At 41.4% G+C, this 21,312-nt stretch overlaps 1 long non-coding RNA gene across 1 annotated transcript in view; it reads left to right on the forward strand.

The window, feature by feature from the left end:
• Positions 1-20,557, forward strand: part of LOC139041505 (uncharacterized) — a 64,099-nt gene extending 43,542 nt beyond the window's left edge. Inside the window, exons 5-7 of the long non-coding RNA XR_011496782.1 lie at positions 1,999-2,141; positions 3,346-3,509; positions 19,167-20,557. This is a non-coding gene — a long non-coding RNA (uncharacterized lncRNA). The remainder of the gene's footprint in view (positions 1-1,998; positions 2,142-3,345; positions 3,510-19,166) is intronic.
• Positions 20,558-21,312: the final 755 nt, after the last annotated feature.

Consider the following 21,312-nt stretch of genomic DNA (forward strand, 5'->3'; position numbering starts at 1 on the left):
CAATTACTCTAGCTTTATAGTAAGTCTTGAAATCAAGTAGTGTAAGTCTTTGAATTTTGTTTTTCTTTTTCAAAATTGTTAGGTTCTTTGCACTTCCATATTAGTTGTAGCTTGTCAATATCTACAAAAGAGTCTCCTGGAATTTTGATTGGAATTGCATTGAATCTATAGATCAACTTGGGGAGCATTGACATTTTAACAGTATTGACTGTTCCCATCTATCGACATAGCATACATTTCTATTTATTTAGATCTTCTTTAATTTCTCTCAGAAATGTTTTGTAGTTTTCAGTGTACAGGCCTCATACATATTTTGTTAAAATGTTTTTTAAGTATTTCATGTTTTGGATGTTACTGTAAATGATATTTTAAATTTCAGTTTCCACTTGTTTCTTGCTAAAATATAGAAATGAAATTGATTTTTGTATAATAGCCTTGTGTCCTATGACTTTGCCAAACTTACTTATTAACTTTAGTTGCCTTTTTTTACGTGAGGAATGATATTTGAAGACTGCAATCTAGATTTTAGGAATGTTCATTGCTACTGGATCGTCATTGTTTCTAGGGCTTTTCATTGAGTTGTACCAGGATGAAATCAAGATTACACATTGATATTTCCAATTTAAGTTTTAGATTACTGGGTTTTCACTTAAAACCTTTGATTTAATTTACTTGTATCTCTTTTCTCATGTTGAAAACCCTGGCTTCTAACATCATTAGCATAATTGCTTGTTTTAGCCTATAATATACATATATTTGTATCAAAATATCAATATTAATATCATTACTAACATTAAGAATACTGAATGAAGTTCACGATTTTTTTATTAGAGTTCTTCTTATCCTTAGAATATATCCCACTGAGGATGTTCAGTAATAATGCTGTGTAATATAGTTAGATTCGTTAATTCTCATTTATTTTCAATTTCTAGACATTGATTTTTAATTTAATTTAGTTTATTATCATATAAAAATTTTTATTATTCCGAAGTTAAAACTAAATAACCACATTCAGACAAGTTTCATTTCCTTTACTATCCCTTCCATCCTATTCCCTCACGGGTAACTATTTCTATCAGTATTTCATTAACTTTCCATTGATTCATTCTGCACATATAAGCAAATATTTTTTGTTTATTTACACTTGTATCTTTGGGATAGACTACTAGAAATGGGAATACTAGACCAAAAGATAAATGCATTTGTGAGTTTGTTGTCTATTGGCAAATTCCCCCTCTAAAAGCCTGAACTATTTTGTATTCCCATCAGAAATGTATGAGACAGCCCTAGTTTTCCCACAAACTTGCTAACAGATTATAATGTCAAATTTTGGAGTTTTGCCAAAAGATAGATGAGAAATGGTATTTCAATATGATTTTAATTTATATTTTGTACCATATTTTCAAAGATTATTTTTTTCTGGAAATTGCTAATGCTACACATTTTGCCTTTTAACAGGGACTACAGACCCTTGGAAAGGGAAACGGATTATATGACATGGACTTGACATTAATTATCTTCTGTGTTGAATTCTTGATCAACAATCAATTACACCTGAATTGCATATTAATTAATGTAAATTCAGAGACTGGCTATCTATATCGTGGATTAGCTAAACCCTATTTCCTTTCTTCCTTCTTTTGATTTATGGCTATTTTACCAGTAATTAATGTGTTCCTCATTAGCTGACTGCTTAGTCAGTAAACAACATAATGGAAACTTAACTAAATCCATCGATTTCACTATTTGCAGGTCATTCAGCATTACAATTAGTTAAATAGTAAATTTCTCTCTGGATTGTTGATTTTAATAACGCATGTTAATTCCCAACCACCTTGGAAAACTGAGTGTTGTCTGAAAGTTACATGTGCCCTGATAACATATGCTTTAACAGCCTCTCTGGTGAATGGAATGAGAAAGGGGGGGTTTGTGTGAGTGAGATGCTGAAGCCTTGGTAAGCTGTGGCCTTGGCCAGTAGTTACTTTTTTTCTCCCACAGTTGTTCCAGAGAAACCAGTGGACTCCATGAGGGCAGAGATTGCATCTCTTTTGCCTACTATTGTATCCCCAGCACTTAGAAAGTGTTTGGCACAGATCACACCTGCATAGGATCTAGAGTAGATCTGCTTAACTGAGCCCAGGGTAAGTTTCAGAGGTACAGCTTTCCTTCTTGTTCCTCATCCCACGTTTTATGTGTCTAATTTGATTGAATGGGATTCTTCTTAAGTGCCTACTAGGATTTGAGTCCTGCCATTAACCAGCCCCTTTGGTGATGGACCATATCCCCACATAGCTCTTGTTAGCCTTCACTCTTCTTCCCACTGGAGTTGGCCTCAGCTCCCAGAAGCCCCAGCTTTGTCCTGTGTCCGGGCTATCCCTGAATCCACAATGGAGGCATGATTTTGACAGCAAGTTTTGCTAGTACCCATTGACTCTTAACCAAGGTCCCCATCAGAACAGATTCCTTAACTACTGGTTCCAACCTGGATCATACATGAAGCAAACCCCTCTCTAACAACATACATGCACACACAAACACACACACACACAACTTTGGACTTTGGACACACACAACTTTTGGACTAAATTTAAGATATTGTCTCCAGGGCCGGCCCTGTGGTGCAGCAGTTAAGGTCACCCTTCCGCTTCGGCAGCCCAGGGTTCGCCGGTTCGGATCCCGGGTGCGGATATGGCACCACTCATCAAGCCATGCTTTTGTAGGCATCCCATATCTAAAGTAGAGGAAGATGGGCATGGATGTTAGCTCAGGGCCAGTCTTCCTCAGCAAAAAGAGGAGGATTGGCAGCAGATGTTAGCTCAGGGCTGATCTTCCTCAAAAAAAAAAAAAAAGGATATTGTCTCCAATTTGGAGATTGGTTCTATTACCATTATGCCTTTTTAGTCAAAGCTCATTCATTCCTGGGGCTTACATCCATCTCTCTGCCAGCTCGCTGTTGGATTCCCAGTGGATCTCAGGGCCAGGGCTATGTATGGTTATGAGAAAGGCTCCTCTCTTTGGCACTGCACAAGAATTCCAGGGCTAAGAAGGAAAAAGAGAGCCTGACTTTATTGCTTCAATTCACCCTTATTTGTCCACTTCTTTGAAACAGAAGTGTCTTGCTGTCCCTTTCTAAACCACACAACTGACACATATTTTTAAAATTAATGTGTTCCTATGATTTTGTTCCCTGGGCTAATAATTTATCTAAAGGAGATACATGAGCCAATTCTGGCATATGAAAGGGAAGTGGAGCTGATCTGGGAGGGATATTCTTCCTCAAAAACAAGACAAAGGCATCTAAGGAAAAAGCTCTTGCCCCCTCCCTGTTTTTATTGCCTTGAACAGGGGGAATGCCTGGAACAGCAGAAGCAGACCTCCTGCAACTTCCAGATGACAGCATGAGGACAAAAGCCAGCAGGCTAAGCACAGCAGAGTGGGAAGAGAGCTGAGTCCCTTATGGCATCATTTTGCAGCTGAACTGATGCCAGCAACAACCTGCCTCTGGACTTGTGAGAAAATTTATCTATTATTTGTTTAAGCCTAAAGTTGGGTTTTCTTTTCCTTGCAAAAGCACCAGTTCTAACTTGGAGTTAATTTCTCTTTTTAGCACACCAGTCTGGTCTCATTTCTGGGTACTGTCTCATCTGACACTTATTGGGACATTCACACATCCCTGGCCCAACGTCTCTTGGAATTTTAGTTTTCCTTTTGTTGTAGCTTTGAGCTCTATACTTTGCCCTGCCCACCACTGGATGTCCATCTGCACTTTTCTCTAAAGAGTTGATAGTTTACTCCAACATGAATATTATGTTTTTAAAATATGGGAAACGATGCAGGAAGGACCTACTACGTGTCAAGGCTCCCCCTCCCCCCCCAAACACACTCACATACCAGATATATATAGACCTTACCTCACTGACTCTTCACAGAGGCCCAGTGTGGTAGGTATTAGCCTTCTCCCCCACCCCTTTTATAGCAGAGAAAACGTAAGCACAGAGAGGTTGGGGCATTTGCCCAAGGCCTCTCAGCTAGCAGTTAGTAGAGCCAGTTTTTACATCTACATCTACTGGATCTCAAATATGCCCTTGACTTTCGAGAGACAGGCTTGTATTTGTCAGGGTTCTTAGCTGCAAACAAAGTAGTGCACTCTAGTTCATTTAAGCAGAAGGGCATTTATTTCAGGGTATAAGGTAGCTTACAGAATTTCCAAGAGCGCCAGGGACCAAGTTAAATGCTGCACAGCTCAGAAATACCCAACCACACCATGGAGTGTCAACACAGAAATCCCATGGCTACTTGCGCTTGTAAGCACCAGGCGCCCACGACGCTAGGGCACGGGGAGGCGTATCCTGCCACAGCAGCCGTGGAAGAATCAAATGCCTCCGCCACAGGAGCCAGTCGGCTGCCGTGCAGCTGCCTCCTCCTGGGACTTTTTGACTTTCCAAGTCTCCCAAGCTGGCTTGGCAAAACCTGGGTCATGTATGTAGCTGGTCCACAAGGGAGTCTAGGAAACTGAGTTCTTAGTTTTCCAGCATCTAGAGGTCAGGATGGCAAGCAAGAAGGGTTTGGAACTGGGACTGAATGAGCCAATAGGAGGCTCTGCCACAGGCTTCCTTAAAGAAAAATCTTTCTTTATGGGAGAGCTACTTAGTTAAGCACTGCCACAAGGCAGGGAGAGCAAATGGATTGCAATTCAGGGGCTTCTCTGAAAAGTTCATAGTGTTAGATGAGATTTTTTTTAAAGATTTTATTTTTCCTTCTTCTCCCCAAAGCCCCCCCAGTACGTAGTTGTATACTTTTAGTTGTGGGTCCCTCTAGTTGGGGCATGTGGGATGCCGCCTCAGCATGGCTTGATGAGCGGTGCCATGTCGAGCCCAGGATCTGAAGTGGTGAAACCCTGGGCTGCCAAAGCAGAGCGCACGAACTTAACCACTCGGCCACGGGCCGGCCCCAAGTTCACAGTGTTAGGATGATTGAGATGGAATTTCAGGAATGAGGGCCGTGATGAATGAATGATGCCTCCGCTGAGCTGAGGAGGAGGAAATAGGGGATACTCGCTACAGGTTGAAGAGTTATTCCTGAAATTTGTTTTAGGTAGCTCAGTATATAAACTTATTAAAATATTCACAGACTTCTTGTTTAAGATGGTGATCTACTTCAAAGAAATTCAACACTTAAAAATTTTGTTTTACCCTCTTTTAAATTTACTTCTGGAGGAATATGGCCAAAGAAAGCCTTTCTTTCTGCTCCTCCATGAGCATATGGAAAAGCCAACCTGTGGGACATCCTTTCTATTTGCTGTGATCGTACATGAGATGTTAAATAAAAGGCCTTTCTCTTGATGAGAAGTCTTGTTGGATTGATAGGGTGGAGGAATACTTTCTAGCTGCTCCCATACCCAACACATTAGCAATGGGCACATTTTAACAACGTAAAAAAACCAAACCTTGGTAAGCTTCTTCATTGATTATTCTATGCTAAATTGTAATTTTTTTTTTCCTTTCAAGGGCAATGTTCATTAATTTAATACCACCAGCTAGCTGACAGGTTGTCCTCTAGCCTGTCAAAGGCATTGACGAGTGACAAGGATATTGCTTTTCTTGAAGGATTCTCGGGGCGGGGGGGGGGCTTTTTACTCTCACTCAAAGGGTACTGACAGCAGAGAATGTCACTTCACTGGCAAGGAGTCTCCAACTGGCAGATTGAACATTTCCTGCTGCTGCCAGAAACCAGATACCACAGAGGAAGCTCTTCTTTGCATTCAGCGTCCTCCCCCCTGCTTCACCCCCCTCCCCACCGCCCTGTTCATTCATTTTCAGAGCCTGTTTTTCTTTTGACAACACTTCCCAGAGAGAACTGTGACAAGTGTACAAATGAACTGTCTATTCCTACTTTGCAGTATAACAACATGTCTACTGTCGTAAATCCTCAAACATAGCAGCTTCTAGTTCATTTTCTTGATGTATTCATTACAGTAGCTATACTGGGGGTTATGGCAGCAAATTTTCGTTAGTGAATATCTCAAAAGATAAAAGTGTGTCTCTCTGAAGGATTGCATAGCTTTCATAAAGATTACTATGAAGTTACTTCAAACCGAATCATGCTTTTCCTATTAACATCACCTTACAAAGGAGGAATTTCATGCTTATAAAAAGATTAGTCTCAACATGGATGTAAAAATACTCAAGAGAACACAGCAATTAAGAAAAAAACTTTGAAAAGAAAAAGGAACATCGGTAATAACAATTGTAGCACAGATTCAGTGTTTGTTGGACTAAAATCATGTTATTTGAATATAGATCCTCCTGTGTCATTAGGCCTAGTTAATAAGTAACCCTTTTAAAAATCTCAGATCTACTGCTTTTAGCCATTTGTTGCAAAGGGATTTAGGTTTTGCTGTTTGCTCATCAGTTTGCTTAATTTTGTTAAAGACTTCTCTTTGTACAGTAGGTCTCACTGCTTTCAAAATACCTGATAGATAAAATGCTCGATTGGCGTCTTTCGTATGAGTTTTCTGCTATCGTTGGTGAGCCCAGGACTGAATCTTATTTCCAGAACCAGGCCTACTGCCTGAGCCATAATACATTGTCAATGACTGGATAAGTTAACTTTAACTCCCACATGCTGTGAAATAATCACTGCCCTAATTTTTTTTATTTCTCTAAGTTTGTATGTCAGCATAGGAGGTTTTATTTAAATGGAATAATGTAAAGTAATTAATAGCAAAAGATGAGGTAAAAGTAAGGAAAAGGAAGAGAGCAGATCGTTGAGAAGAAAGAAACTCATAGAAGTTTGGATAACAAGAATGTCTGGTTGAACAGTTGCTAGTTGAGGGCTGGTTCAGCCTAGAGTAGGGGTTGGCAAACTGAATTTTTGGCCAAAACTGGCCCAGTGCCTGTTTCTGTACAGCTCATAAACCAAGAGTGGTTTTATATTTTTAAATGGTTGAAAAAAACGAAAGAAATCTATTTTGTGGCATGGGAAAATTTTAAGAAATTCAAATTTCAGCATCCATGAATAAAGTTTTATCAGAACACAGTGCTCCATTGGTTTAAGTATTATCTATGGCTGTTTTCACACTACAAGGGCCAAGTTAAGTAATTGTGAAAGAGATCATATAGTCTGCAAAACCTAAAATGTTTACTATCTGGCTGGCCATTTACAGCAAGAAGTTGTTGACCCCTGGACTGGATTTCTGAGTTAAAATTTTGATACTTCTCTCTTCCTCACTTCTCCTTTTCTACACCCCTCCTTTTATTTTCTTTTCTTTTTTTTTTTTTTAAAGATTTTATTTTTCTCCCCAAAGCCCCCCGGTACATAGTTGTGTATTTTTAGTTGTGGATCCTTCTAGTTGTGGCGTGTGGGACGCCGCCTCAGCATGGCTTGATGAGCGGTGCCGTGTCCCAGCCCAGGATTTGAACAGGTGAAACCCTGGGCCACTGAAGCAGAGGGCACAAACTTGACCACTCAGCCATGGGGCCGGCCCCCTCTTTTTCTATACGCATCTTCGGAAGCCACAATCTGAGCTCAGAGGTGGCATCTGGTCAAAGAGCAGGTCTTGGTTTATGCCTACGTCTGAAATAGAAGAGGCCCAGAAAGGGCAGAGAACTTGATAGAAGGCAAACCTGGGTTTAGATTCTGGCTCTGCTGGTTGTATATCTTTACTTAATGAATGTCAGTTTTGTCCTCTGTAAAATGGGGATAATACTTCACAGATATGTAGTCGAAAAAAGTTGAATATGTGCAATGCCTGATATATACTATCTTCTCAACAAATATTAGCTTTCTTTCCAGTTATCTAAGGGACAGTGCTCTGTGCTTGTGGTTGTTTCCCTAAATTCACAGAGATGGTTTGGAGAGGAAGAATTCCTTGCATGGAAAAAACCAGGAGTTTTTTCCTAATTTTTCCTCTGGTTCCTCTCCTGGTAGGGTGATTTAAAGCAACCCTCCCTGGCTTAAGTGGAATTCCTCTCAAGACTGCAATAGGGGTCCTTCACCCTGGGGTCTGAGGAGGCCTGCCTTGTACAAGTAATATTGTGGCTGATGTAAAGAATCTTTGCTTGTACGTGACTTTTCATTGTTTTATTGAAGTTTATCAACTTTTTTTTCACTTTCATTTAGTTCTTTGTTTTTTTTTTTATAAACAGTGTATGTGTGGAGGAGGAAGACATATCCTCTACCTTCTGGCTGGCCTATGAATTAAATTGATGTGAGACAGAATAACAGGAGAAAATCAAACAAAGCTTATAACACATGTACATGGGAGACACTCAGGAAAATTAAGCAACTCACCAAAATGGCGGAGGCTCTCATCTTAAATACCATCTTCAGCTAAAGACAAAGGAGGATGTTGGGGGTGGTGGTTTGGGGCTTCAGAGGGGAGAAAGGCAATTTTCACATGGAGATGGAAAAGCAAATGTTTGGTAAACAGAACTTTGATGAGAGTGGGCTTAGCTAGGATCCTCCCAGTCTACTGATACCTAGAGTTATCTATGGTGATACCCTGTCCTGGGGACAGGCCTTTATTTTAAATTTCTTTTAGGCAGTTAGGGGGAAGGTCAAAGTTTCTTTCAGAGTCTTTTGTTCTTAAAAATAATCAAGGCAGGGCTGGCCTGGTGGTGCAGCTGTTAAGTTCTCACGTTCTGCTTTGGTGGCCCGGGGTTCACCAGCTCAGATCCTGGGTGCAGACATGGCACCACTTGGCAAGCCATGCTGTGGTAGGCATCCCACATATAAAGTGGAGGAAGATGGGCACGGATGTTAGCTCAGGGTCAGTCTTCCTCAGCAAAAAGAGGAGGATTGGCAGCTGATGTTAGGTCAGGGATAATCTTCCTCAAAAAAAAAAAAAAAAATCAAGGCAAGGAAAAGAGAGACACTTTGGGGTGGCCAATTCTGGTCCCCCATGTATGTCTAGACTTACACTTATAATGACTCTCATTATCCAGTATTATTTCCTTTCTTGTGGAGATCCCTAAAATAACAACAAGATCCTGGCCAATCTCTACATGCTTTTTGACCAAAATGCTCTTAAATTCTTTGAGCATATGCTCTCAAAGGTCTACTGCAAGCACTAAGCAATTTGCCATGTTTTTGAATGTTACTCTTTTTTTCTATACAAAATGTAGATATTCATTAAAATTCTCACACTTAAAATGCTTCCATGGTTATATCTCAACTTTGATTTTGTTCTGGATAGAAGCCACAGTGATGACTCAGTTCATTCCATGAACCTTAAGTCTATTTTGCTAAAATAGACAACAGCTGAGCCATATTTATGTCATAATCTAATGAACCAACAGTGTATAAAATAACATTATAAATCTGGTTCTTTTTTTGTGAAGGAAATTCACTTAAAATACAATTTCCTTTTATATTTATCTAAAGCACACACTGTATGATTTTTTTTTTTTTGAGGAAGATTAGCCCTGAGCTAACCACTGCCAATCCTCCTCTTTTTGCTGAGGAAGACTGGCCCTGAGCTAATATCCGTGCCCATCTTCCTCTATTTTATATGTGGGATGCCTACCACAGCATGGCTTTTGTCAAGCAGTGCCATGTCCACACCCAGGATCCAAACCGGTGAACCCTGGGCCGCCAAGAAGTGGAACTTGTGCACTTAACCACCGGGCCAGGGGGCTGGCCCCCTGCACTGTATGATTTTTACATATTTTTTTTTTCTACTTGATCTCTAGAGGTAAATATTAAGTTTTGGAAAAGCTTAGAGTTTTTGCTAAATAGACTCGGTCCTGATTTTGATAATTAAGATGAGCTTTGCTGTTTCATTATCTGTAAAGTGGGGATAACTTTAATTTCACATTCTTAATTTGAGTTTATGTTTGCATAAAAGAAGAGCTAAGAGCAGATAGAAAGAGCTCTTCAAGTCTGGAAGTAGCACAGAGTGAGAATTCCTTCACAAGCTGATGCAGAAAATAGATCTGCTTCCTAACAATACCCTGGTGGTGGCAGGGTTGCCAGTGGGGTTGGCATGGGCAGCTGGATACTGTGCCTTGAGTGCCATGGCATGGGACTATGGGGAGGTCCCAGACTCACAGTCTCATCCTGGATATCCTTCTTCCTCTGCCCCACAGGTGTGACTGGTGGGGGACTGGCTGAGCTGGGTCAGGGAAGTTGCTGGAGAGTGGCTGATTCTTGCGTTTTGCCTGAACACTAGGTGTATCAAGATAAGTCCACTTATTCCATCCCTCAGTGTTCTCTCTGTGGATTGGGTATTTTGCCTGTCTGGTGAGCTACAGCCACGGGGTCTCATTTCTTAATTGGGTAAGGCTAAATTATCAAAGGTCCCAAGCATGGAGGTTCTGGTCTATTTTTCCCCTCCTCGTTTCCCAGCCCAATGAAGGCAGCCACTAGGTGTCTGTATCTGCTCTGTTGTCCCAAACTTACCCTCGGGTGGGCTATCTTAAGGTCTAGACTGGAGCAGAGGGAGTTAATATGATCATTTTGTCTTCCCCACAAAGCTTCATCTTCCAAACTACACTTTATCAGTACTAATAGTAATGTTTGAGTTTCCATCTGTCTTATTCCTTTGTAATATTTCTCAAATGGTCCAGAACCCAGGTGGGAAGAGAGGTACTACTTATGAATTGCCCTCAAAGACTTGATCAAGAGCGATCCCCTCGAACGGTCAATCATGACTTTTACACAAAGGAGGAGGAGTGAAATGAATATTGGACATAGTTGTTGACATACAACAATTTGGACTTACACAATTTTTAAGTTATATCTTGATAGATATGGGCAACTGCCCTTAGTTAGAGGTAGGTCAGAGTTAGCTACGCCCCCATCCCTCACTACCACGTTGTAGTGAAAGCAAGATTCAGACAAAGTTAGGTCACCCGTACAGATATTTATTGAGTGCGCACTTATCAGCAAGCAGGCACACAACAGTTCATACGATCTGTTCTCTTTGGTTAGATGAAGGCCCAGTCTGTTCTCTTAGGTGCTGGAGCACACCTTCATAAAAGGTTCATTCTGAGGCAGCAGTGTCAGTATTCTGGAGGCAGGATTCGACTAACTTCATCACTGTCTTCAGGCAGCTGAATCCTCTAAATCAATGGCTGGACATAAGAGGCTTAGGGGTTAAGATATGGACGCCATGCCTTAGGGACCAAGCTCCAGAACATTCTAGATTCTTATACTCTGTTCCTGCCAAGAGTGGCTCAAAGACTTCAGCAATCTACATATCTTGACTGCCATCAATTTTACCAGTGAGAACTCTTTTCTAACATAATGATGCTAATTAACAGTCTCCATGCTTATTAAAGATAAAGCATTTATAGAGTGCACTTTCTGATTAGCATACTGGCTGGCCCCCTGAGGGGTTGGGGGAGTTCCCAACAAGGGCACCTGACTTGGGGCCAGCCCGGTGGCACAGGGGTTGGGTTTGTGTGCTCCGCTTCCGTGGTTCTAGGTTTGCCGGTTTGGATCCCGGGCACAGACCTACGCACTGTTTATCAACCTATGCTGTGGCAGAGGATGGGGACTGATGTTAGCTCAGGGCTGATCTTCCTCAAGAAAAAAAAGGAAAGGGCATGTGACTTACCTACCTCACATGTACTGCAGAGTGCACGGCCTCTGCAAATGGCTTCTTCAATATCTTTACAGTCTCGGTTATAAAGCTGAAGGAGTTCAGGGCATACCACCCCAAAATATGCCACTTTGTTGTATTGCTTATTTTGAACAGAAGGCTCTTGAAAAACAGCAAATGCAGGGAGATTTTCTTTGAACTCCCCTTATCTGCCTAAAGACAGATCCTCCAAAAAGAATTCAATTGTCCTAGATCCCTCCCCCTAGTTTCATCAACCAGGGAAGCCTGACTCTGATCACAGGAGAGGAGACTAGAGGTCAACACCACCCCCAGACAAACTGTGTCACAAACTGTCATATCTCCTATCTATTCTTCCAGGGCCCATTTATCTTTCCAAAAAATCGCTTACTCCCTTCTAAGTGGCAGATCCCGTTGCCCCTTGCCCTATTAAGACTGTATATAAGCTCTCAGATCTCATAGCTTTTTGGGGTATTTGCTTTTTTTTTTTTACTATGATGCCCCATGGATGTAATATTAAAAATTAATAAATTTGTATACTTTTTCTCTTGTAAATCTGCCTATTGAATTTTCTTTCATAGACCCAGCTATCATATATAGAAGTATGATAGTAGGAAAGTCTTTCTTCTCCTACAAAGGTTTATAGCCTTGTACATGCCTGTATATAGAGAAGAAACAAAATACCAAGGTTCTTTTTTTTTTTTAAGATTTTCTTTTTTTCCTTTTTCTCCCCAAAGCCCCCCAGTACATAGTTGTATATTTTCAGTTGTGGGTCCTTCTAGTTGTGCTATGTGGGATGCCACCCCAGCATGGCCCGATGAGTGGTGCCATGTCCGCACCCAGGATTCGAACCAACAAAACCCTGGACCACTGCAGCGGAGTTCGCGAGCTTAACCGCTTGGGCACGGGGCCGGCCCCAATACCTAGGTTCTTATTTCCTTACATATTTAAACTCTCCAGTTGAGGAGAAAATTTAAAATTTGTGAACAATTAATTTTTTCCCATTATTTTTTGATCATCAGTTATATTATTCTTTTTGGCTTCCTTCTCAATGTTTGAACACATTCCTTATTTATTTATTTATTTTTTAAAGATTGGCACCCAGGGGCTGGTCCTGTGGCCTAGTGGTTAAGTTCGCACGCTCCGCTGCAGGCGGCCCAGAGTTTTGTTGGTTCGAATCCTGGGCGCGGACATGGCTCCGCTCATCAAACCACGCTGAGGCAGCATCCCACATGCCACAACTAGAAGGACCCACAACGAAGAATATACAACTATGTACCGAGGGGCTTTGGGGAGAAAAAGGAAAAAAATAAAATCTTTAAAAAAAAAGATTGGCACCTGAATTAACATCTGTTGCCAGTCCTTTTTTTTCTTCTTCTTCTCCCCAAAGTCCACCAGTACATAGTTGTATATTCTAGTTGTAGGTCCTTCTGGCTGTGCTATGTGTGGGATACTGCCTCAACATGGCCTGACGAGAGGTGCTAGGTCCATGCCCAGGATCCGACCTGATGAAACCCTGGGTCACAGAAGCAGAGTGTGCGAATTTAACCATTCAGTCATGGAGCCAGCCCCAACATGTTCCTTATTATATGTTGTAAGTTGAATGATTCAGAATTTACTTAACTCCCCCCTTTCTGCCCTCTACTTTTTATATTTTTCCTCAGACCAACTTGTAGTCATAGTTCAATTTTGCGCTGTAGGTTTGGTTGAATATGATCATTATCGTAACTATTATTCCATAGGGTCCCCTAACCCAAATTATTCTGCATCCCATCTCTTTCCAAAAATTACAACATTTGTGTGTGTGTATGTGTGTGTGTGAGGAAGATTATTCCAGAGCTAAAATCCATTGCTAGTCTTCCCCTTTTTTTGCTTGAGAAAGATTGTCCCTGGGCTAACATCTGTGCCACACTTCCTCTATTTTGTATATGGGACACTGTCATATCATGGCTTGATGAGCAGTGTGTAGGTCCACTCCTGGGATCTGAACCTGTGAATCCTGGGCTGCCGAAGTGGAGCACGCAAACTTAACCACTATGCCATCAGGCAGCCCCCACATCACAGCATTTTGCACAAGTTTGGAAGGTGGTAACCTGTGTCCCCCAAAATGAGTGATCCAGAGAGCCCAAGTCAAACTGGTGAGCTCAATAAAGACATAATGGGATAATTCCCTTTGGTCTCAAATGTGTTCCCTTAGAGATTGGTTGTATCTAAATGTTTATTTTTTACTATCCATTCAGAAGAGCCAAGTATGGCTTGGGCCCAATATTATGAAGTAAATGGGCCAAATACTATGGTTTGGTGGGTTAAGAATGGAGCCCTCACTCAACATTCTTCATTATAGCCTGTGGATATATTGGAAAAATTGCTAAGAGAGCATGCTCTTTAGGGTAAAAGGACAAAGTAGTGTGGCCTGGTACAGCAACTCTCCTGGTGACTTGAGTTTCTTCTCCCCACCTCACAGTTTATCCACTAGGAGTCCTTCTTAGCCCATGCCCTTGGTCTCATAGAAGGACATGGATTTGAGTGCTCCTCTACCTGTCTGTTCCCAGCCACTTTCCAAGGGTGCCACAAGTATATTATCATGGAGAATGCTTTCTATGGAGTAAGACGGATCCTGAAAGCATCAGTCACATGTGAGATGGAGCCAACCTCACTCATTTATCTCATCAGAATTCTGCTTGTCATATCTGGTAAACAATCAAAAGGGTTTGGGATTTCTTTATTTTTGTCTTAAAGATGAATAATAGAATTTCTGGTCCTGAAGTGAAAAAATGGTTTTTAAAAATTAACTTGGTGTGTTGTGACATGAGTTATGTCCTCCAGACCCACCCCTGTTCCTGTCCACATCCCTCGACTACTTGTCCTCTCTTGGGGCCCTGCATGTTCAGATACATGACATGCTCCCATAGTCCGGAAAGCCTGACCCTCATGCCCTTGCTGCCTCCTGTTTTGTGTATCAATTGCTTCAATGGTTCATTTCGAATTTCAGTTGTAGTAACTGCTTCAGGTATGATGTTTGGAAACATAAACAAAAATCATCAATGATAATTCACTTGACTGATACTGCATTGCTTAAGCCTTAAAATACATTCCCTAGTTTGTTATTATATAAGTTAGGGGTCTGTTTTTTGACAACCCAGGTTACTAGTCTTTTCACTGGGGTCTCTTGTTGCGCCCTTGGTCTGACTGAAGGCCCGCAAAGCTTAAACCAGAATAATTGTCAAAACTACTTAGGAAAAGCCTCGCAAGTCTCACAGTGCAATGGGAAAAACCTGGTCTAACTGACGTCCTAGTCATGTCCCGGGCTGTACCCTCTCAGGATGTGTCCACTGACCAAAGTGAGTTGTTTCCATCACTATGTCTCTATTGAGCTCACCAGGGCATGGCTTGGCATGGCAGGGCATGCCACCTTCAAAGCCTGTGCAGTTTGTTGTTCCAGCCACTGGTACTTCTCTCTTTGGCCTGTGACTGGTGGACACAAGCATGACCAATCCACTCTTGAATCATGGTAACAGGTATTTAGATGAGCAAGGTGAGTAGGAACTACCGGAATGTCCTCATACAGTTGCGGTAAGGATTAAATGAGATAATGCACATAGAGCTCTTACCACAGAGCCTGGAACATAGTAGTTGCTCAGTAAATGTTATCTGTGATTATATTAGGACACACATATGCCCTTCAAAACTTAGCTCTAATATGGCCTCTTCTGTGAAACCTCCCAGACAATTCCTAAGGCCATAGATATAAAAGTCATTGGAGTTGCTCAAGACTTTTCACCTTACAAAGACTTTTCACCTTACAAAGACTTTTCATCTCTATCATCTCATTTAATTTTTGTGTGTGTGTGTGTGTGTGAGGAGGATTGGCCCTGAGCTAACGTCTGTGCCAGTCTTCCTCTATTTCATATGTGGGATGCTGCCACAGTGTGGCTTGACGAGTGGTGCTAGGTCTGTGCCCCGGACTGAACCTATGAACCCCAGACTGCCAAGATGGAGCATGCGAACTTAACTACTATGCTACCAGGCCGGCCCCTTCTTTGATTTTTATGACTGCCCTGGGAGGCTATATAGGTATTATTATTATTATTCCCATCTGACAGATGATAAAACCAAAGTCCAATAGGATTAAGTGACTTTACCAAAGCCACATTGGACATGAATCCAAGTCGTGTGACTTATAATCTACTATTTTGTCCACTATAGTATTTTGGTAGAGAATGTGACTTATAATTTTGAGGTACTCACTGCGGATGGAGGAGGAAGTGGTAGAAAGTCCAGTGAGAGAGGAGTACCTGAGGTAGGAAAGAAGCTTATAATAACAGTTGTTGAACATCATTTCTCAGTTGTGAGGCATTGGGCAAAGTACATAACCTCTCTGTGCCTTCATCTCCTTATTGGTAAAATAGGAATATTATTGTTATTATCATCGCTATAATTACCCTCAGTCTCCCAGGGTTATTGTAAGGGGTAAATTAGTTAATATATGTAAAACACTTAGAACAGGGCTTGGTATAGAGTGGCATTCAAGACATGTTATCTTTTTAAAAAAATTGAAGAAGAGGATAATGAGTTGGAAGAGAGTCAACCTTCACATCTATTTAGCAATTGAACATCAAAAGCTTGGAACTGGGGTTCAGCCTGGTGGCACAGCAGTTAAGTGTGCACATTCTGCTTTGGTGGCCTGGGGTTCACCAGTTCGGATCCCGGGTGCGGACATGGCACCGTTTGGCACTCCATGCTGTGGTAGGCATCCCACATATAAAGTAGAGGAAGATGGGCATGGATGTTAGCTCAGGGCCAGTTTTCCTCAGCAAAAAGAGGAGGATTGGCAGCAGTTAGCTCAGGGCTAATCTTCCTCAAAATAAATAAATAAAAATAAAAGAAATTTTTAAAAAAAGGTTGGAACTGGATTTTCCCTAATTATCCAAAACTGTAGTTGTGCATGAAATAAATTGTCAATGAGGTTTGTATAGCTCTGTCTAGCATGTGGCTATGGGCTGGGCATAGCATCTTTTGGTCTCTCAGTATCCTCATGAAAATAGGCCGGTATATCCAGGGACTTTATTAGGAGAAATCAGAGAACAGATTAAAGAACTATCATGGCATGTGCTTTATACTTATTAAAATTGTTTTAAAAGAACTGAGAAAGCTAAAATGTCAAAAAAGAGAAGCTAAGAAGTTGAGCTGGGTGTGCAACATCATGCCAAACCATCTAACTTCCCTCCACTGGCAATGAAAGAAAGCATTTCCGAAATGAAATGATTTTAGTAGATATAGTGATTTGTTTGACCTGGTTTCCTAAAAATTATCTGGCAAGCTGTTTATGTAGCCATGGCATCAGCTGGGTTTCCATGGTTACAAAAATAATTACTTTTCTACATACAGTCTTTGCAACAGAGAAGGGTTTGATTATCAGCTTGAAATTGCTTTGTAATTCAAGGAATTTTATTTCAACTGAAAGAAAGAAACTTAATGTTTAACTATTTTTCTGGAATTGGTCGTGTTTTAAAAAGATAATAGGAGAGAGATTACGGAGATATTCTATTAGTTGTGTGGAGTATGTTTTGTTTTTAGAACTAAGCATCCATCCTCAGTTAATAAGATGACAGTTCACTCTGCAGGACCCACGTGCTGCCCTGAGCATCCATGCATGTGTTCCTGGTCGCTCCTTTTCCATGCCCTGTGACTCTTCTCTCAAGTCCCTCTGCTACCCTGCCTTCCTCTCTTTGAGGAGATGACTGGAGACAGAAAATAGAGTCCTTCATCTTATTCAAATAGGTAAAAGGAAAAACACAAAGACCTCAGTGAGAAAATTGCAAAGATGGAGAGAGAGAAGAAATATAAATGATAAATAAATAAACATAGTGATTTTGGTCAGAAGGTTCAATCTCAATGATAGTTATCACCAAAATGTAGACTGAAATGACAATAATACTCCCTTTTTGCCTGTCTCATCAGCAAAGATTCTTAAAAGTAATAGTACTCAGCAGTGACAAACGCATGCTAAGCCTGGAGCTTCTTCCGTGATGTGAAAATTAGCACACAGCCTTCAAAACATGCGTTTTCTTTGCCCAGTCACTCCACTGGCAATGGAGTTTTACCTTATAGGAGTATAGGAGAATGATCATGATTATTTCTTTTTAATTATTTTAAAATTTCTTTTAAGCCCTTAACTATGAGCTAAGTTCAAATCTAAGGTCTTTACATGTATTTTGTCATTTAGTCTTCATCAGAACTCTATGCGGTAGATACTGTTTTTCCTCTTTTATCCCAAAGAGGAAACTGAGGTACAGAGGACGTAAGGAACTTACTTGCCCAAGGACACACAGACAGGAAGTGGCTCCCATTCCGCAGCCAGGCCCTGAACCACTGTGCCCTACTGCCTAGTTTCAGAAATGGCTTAAGGCAGCAGGCAGAGCTAGATAAAACAACACAATTTTAAGAATTCTGTGGAAGAAAGAAAAAATAATGGTGAGGACATAAAACAAGGCTAGGAATGAGACTAAACATACATATTATTTGACCTATACACTTGCTAAAAGGAGGCCACAAATGTGCCTACAAGCTTTTTGGCAGCCCATGGATAAAGGGAGATCTGATCAGTTACGCAATTCACAGTGCTCATGAGATAGGAGGAGACCAATCACTCAGGAGAAGACCAACTATTCTTGGTAGTAAGACCAGACACAGATTTACTCCACAAGATACAGAAGGTTCTCATGAAAAGAGACACTGTGTAAGGTCATGACTGATGACCTCAATAGTATCTTTGTGTAGACAAATGACCGCTTCTACTGGCTGAGGCTTCCAGCTTTTCTCATTGGGTCTCCTGACCCAACATCAAAACTTGGTACCAGGTGGGCAGGATGTAGGTCAGGCACATCATTCTGTACTGCTCTGGAGATTATAGAGTACCTGAGAGTAAGTGGGCTGATATTCTTTTTATTATTATTATTTTTTTTTTAGATTGGCACTTGAGCTAACATCTATTGCCAATCTTTTTTTTCTTTTTCTTCTTCTCCTTCTCCCCAAAGCCCCCCCAGAATATAGTTGTATATTCTAGTTGTAGGTGCTTCTGGTCATGCTATGTGGATGCCACCTCAGCATGGCTTGATGAGAAGTGCTAGGTCCATGCCCAGGATCCAAACCCAGGAAACCCTGGGTAACCAAACCAGAACGCATAAATTTAACACTCCACCATGGGTCCGGCCCTGCTGCCATTCTTTAAATAATCCTCCCTTTGATAAATGTCATGGGACATTAGACTGAGACTGTGCTTTTCAACAAGAACCTAGAATTCAACTTCCCTATTTTGTCAGACAGGTTCATATGTGTTAAGCACCATTGGATTGGAGATGGGAATGATTTAAAAATGTTATAATATGAAATGTCAATTATGCAGCTGTTAAAGATGATGCTTAGGAAGCATTTTGACCATATGACAAATTTCTCAGACTATAATATTAAATAAATAAAGCAGGATACAAACGTATATATCGCATACGATGCCAGCTATGTTTAAAATATATGGTAGCAAGATATGAATCTTCAGTTTTTCTTAACATAGAATCTTATTTTTTCCTTTTATTTCCTGCAATAGAAGAATGCAAGACACTTTCTGGATGGACTGGAATATCTCGGAAAGAGGCACCAGTTTTCAGTTACTAATTGCTTGGGTCCCAGGTTTGACTGGCCATCAAACCGAGCGGAAAGAAGAAGAAAACAGGTCTTGTTTTGATTTGGTTTATTGGGGGTGCAGGAGACTATGGGAGGAGACATAAAGACAATGTACGGAAAGCAGATCAGGGAGAAGGGTAGCAAGGAGCAGGGTTTCCAGAGGGGCCTTCGGAAACCTAGAAGCTGGTCCCTGAGGTTGCCCACGAAGAGAGAGGGTCCAGGCTAGGAGATTTCTGTGCCCAGGAGAGGCTTGGGAGCTGAGCCCTCATACCCCATCAGATAGACCTGCACTTGAATAACAACATGCCCATCATCAGCCTCCAGGGTCTGCATCAGTTTCTTCTCACAGAGATACAGGGAGGGCCTTGCTCCTCCCTGAACTTGCATTAAACTGGTAATTGCCCCATCACAGGACTTTGCTGGATCCCTCATTCATTAGCCCGTATGAGCATCATCTTAACCATACCACAGGACACCAGTACAACAAAATGGGGGGTGGGGTGGGTAGAGTTCCTAGATCTAGAAAGAAGAGGTTGAACCAGACAAGTTTGAGATTATTTTAATAGTGCGCATGTGTGTGCATGCATACACGTGCACACACATACACACATGCACACTAAGTACTGGAAGAAACTGTACCTCCTTCAAGGATCCCACCCTGCTTCCCCTACCTGCCCCTTAAATATGGGCGTTGCCCAGGGTCCATTCTCAGCCCTCCTTCTCTTCATTCTAGATAATCTCCCTGAGCCAGTTTCAACTTCCACACAAATTCTGATGCACATTAAATCTGAAATCTCCAGTATGAGTCTTCTTAAATTACTGCCTAAGGACATCCAAAATGGTTTCCGCGCCAGAAACACATCTAGTTTCTCACTTACAAGCTTTTTATTTTTGTCTTTGCTTTTGTTCCTTAATCCCTAAATCCTTGACAAATATTGTTCCCCTGTAAGAAGGAGGGTCCTGGGAAGGAGAAGAACTTTTGTGCTTATAATCCTCACAAAAACTCTGTGAAGTAGGTATAGTCACTCCTATTTATCAATGAGGAAATTGAGGCTTGGAGCAAAAGTAACTTGCACAGGAACAAACAACTTCAAAGTAGGACGAGTGTGGCTTAAAGTCAGACCTAGTGGCTGGCCCGTGGTTAAGTTTGCACGCTCTGCTTCAGCGGCCCAGCGTTTTGTTGGTTAGGATCCTGGGCGCGGACATGGCACCACTCGTCAGACCAAGCTGAGGCAGTGTCCCACATAGCGGAGCCAGAAGGACCTACAGCTAGAGTATACAACTATGTACCAGGGGGCTTTGGGGAGAAGAAGAAAAGAAAGATTGGCAACAGATGTTACTTCAGTTGCCAATCTTTAAAAAAAACAACAACAAAGTCAGACCTATCCATTTCCCTAAGAACAGAAGGTTGATGGTTTCATGCTGGGGAATTGAACTTCTTGTTCCCAGGATATGGGATACTATGCTAACCAGGAAATAACTAATTCTTCTCCTAAGACATGTTAGTGTATGTGGTATTTTCTAAGTCACCATAATCTTTTAACCTAAGTTTTATTCTAGAATCCTGAGCAGAGGCTGTGACCTTCTAGCTTCATCTACCCTCTGATATTACTTGGGACCTCAGCCTGTCTGGCAAAAAGTTGCATTATAAGACTCACACTATAAAGAGAAAACACTCCTCCTCCTGTGTCGCCTTTACTCTCACATCACTACCACACTACTTCACTCCTGACACCAGATGTGTGGGTTTGCCACACATCAAGCAAGTCTGGGACACCAGCTGTGTCCTACAATTCAACTCAACTCTGACACTATCTGCCTGGAGATAGCCTCAGATCCACACGTTAAGGGCTCAGTCCCACAAGACTGCCCTTCCCCCCGTCCGTCAATTGAAAGTCAAGGGTGTTACTTGTGCTTCTGACAGACTGGCTATAAATCAGAGGTTCCCACGCCTCAATCCTTCTGTCCAATTAATCTGCCAAAGCAACTCACAGAACTCAGGAAAACAATTTACTAACTAGATTACCAATTATAAAGGATATGATAAAGGATACGGATGAACAGCCAGA

Source organism: Equus asinus, chromosome 22, assembly GCF_041296235.1.
Source record: "Equus asinus isolate D_3611 breed Donkey chromosome 22, EquAss-T2T_v2, whole genome shotgun sequence".
In the NCBI taxonomy this organism is placed as follows: domain Eukaryota; kingdom Metazoa; phylum Chordata; class Mammalia; order Perissodactyla; family Equidae; genus Equus; species Equus asinus.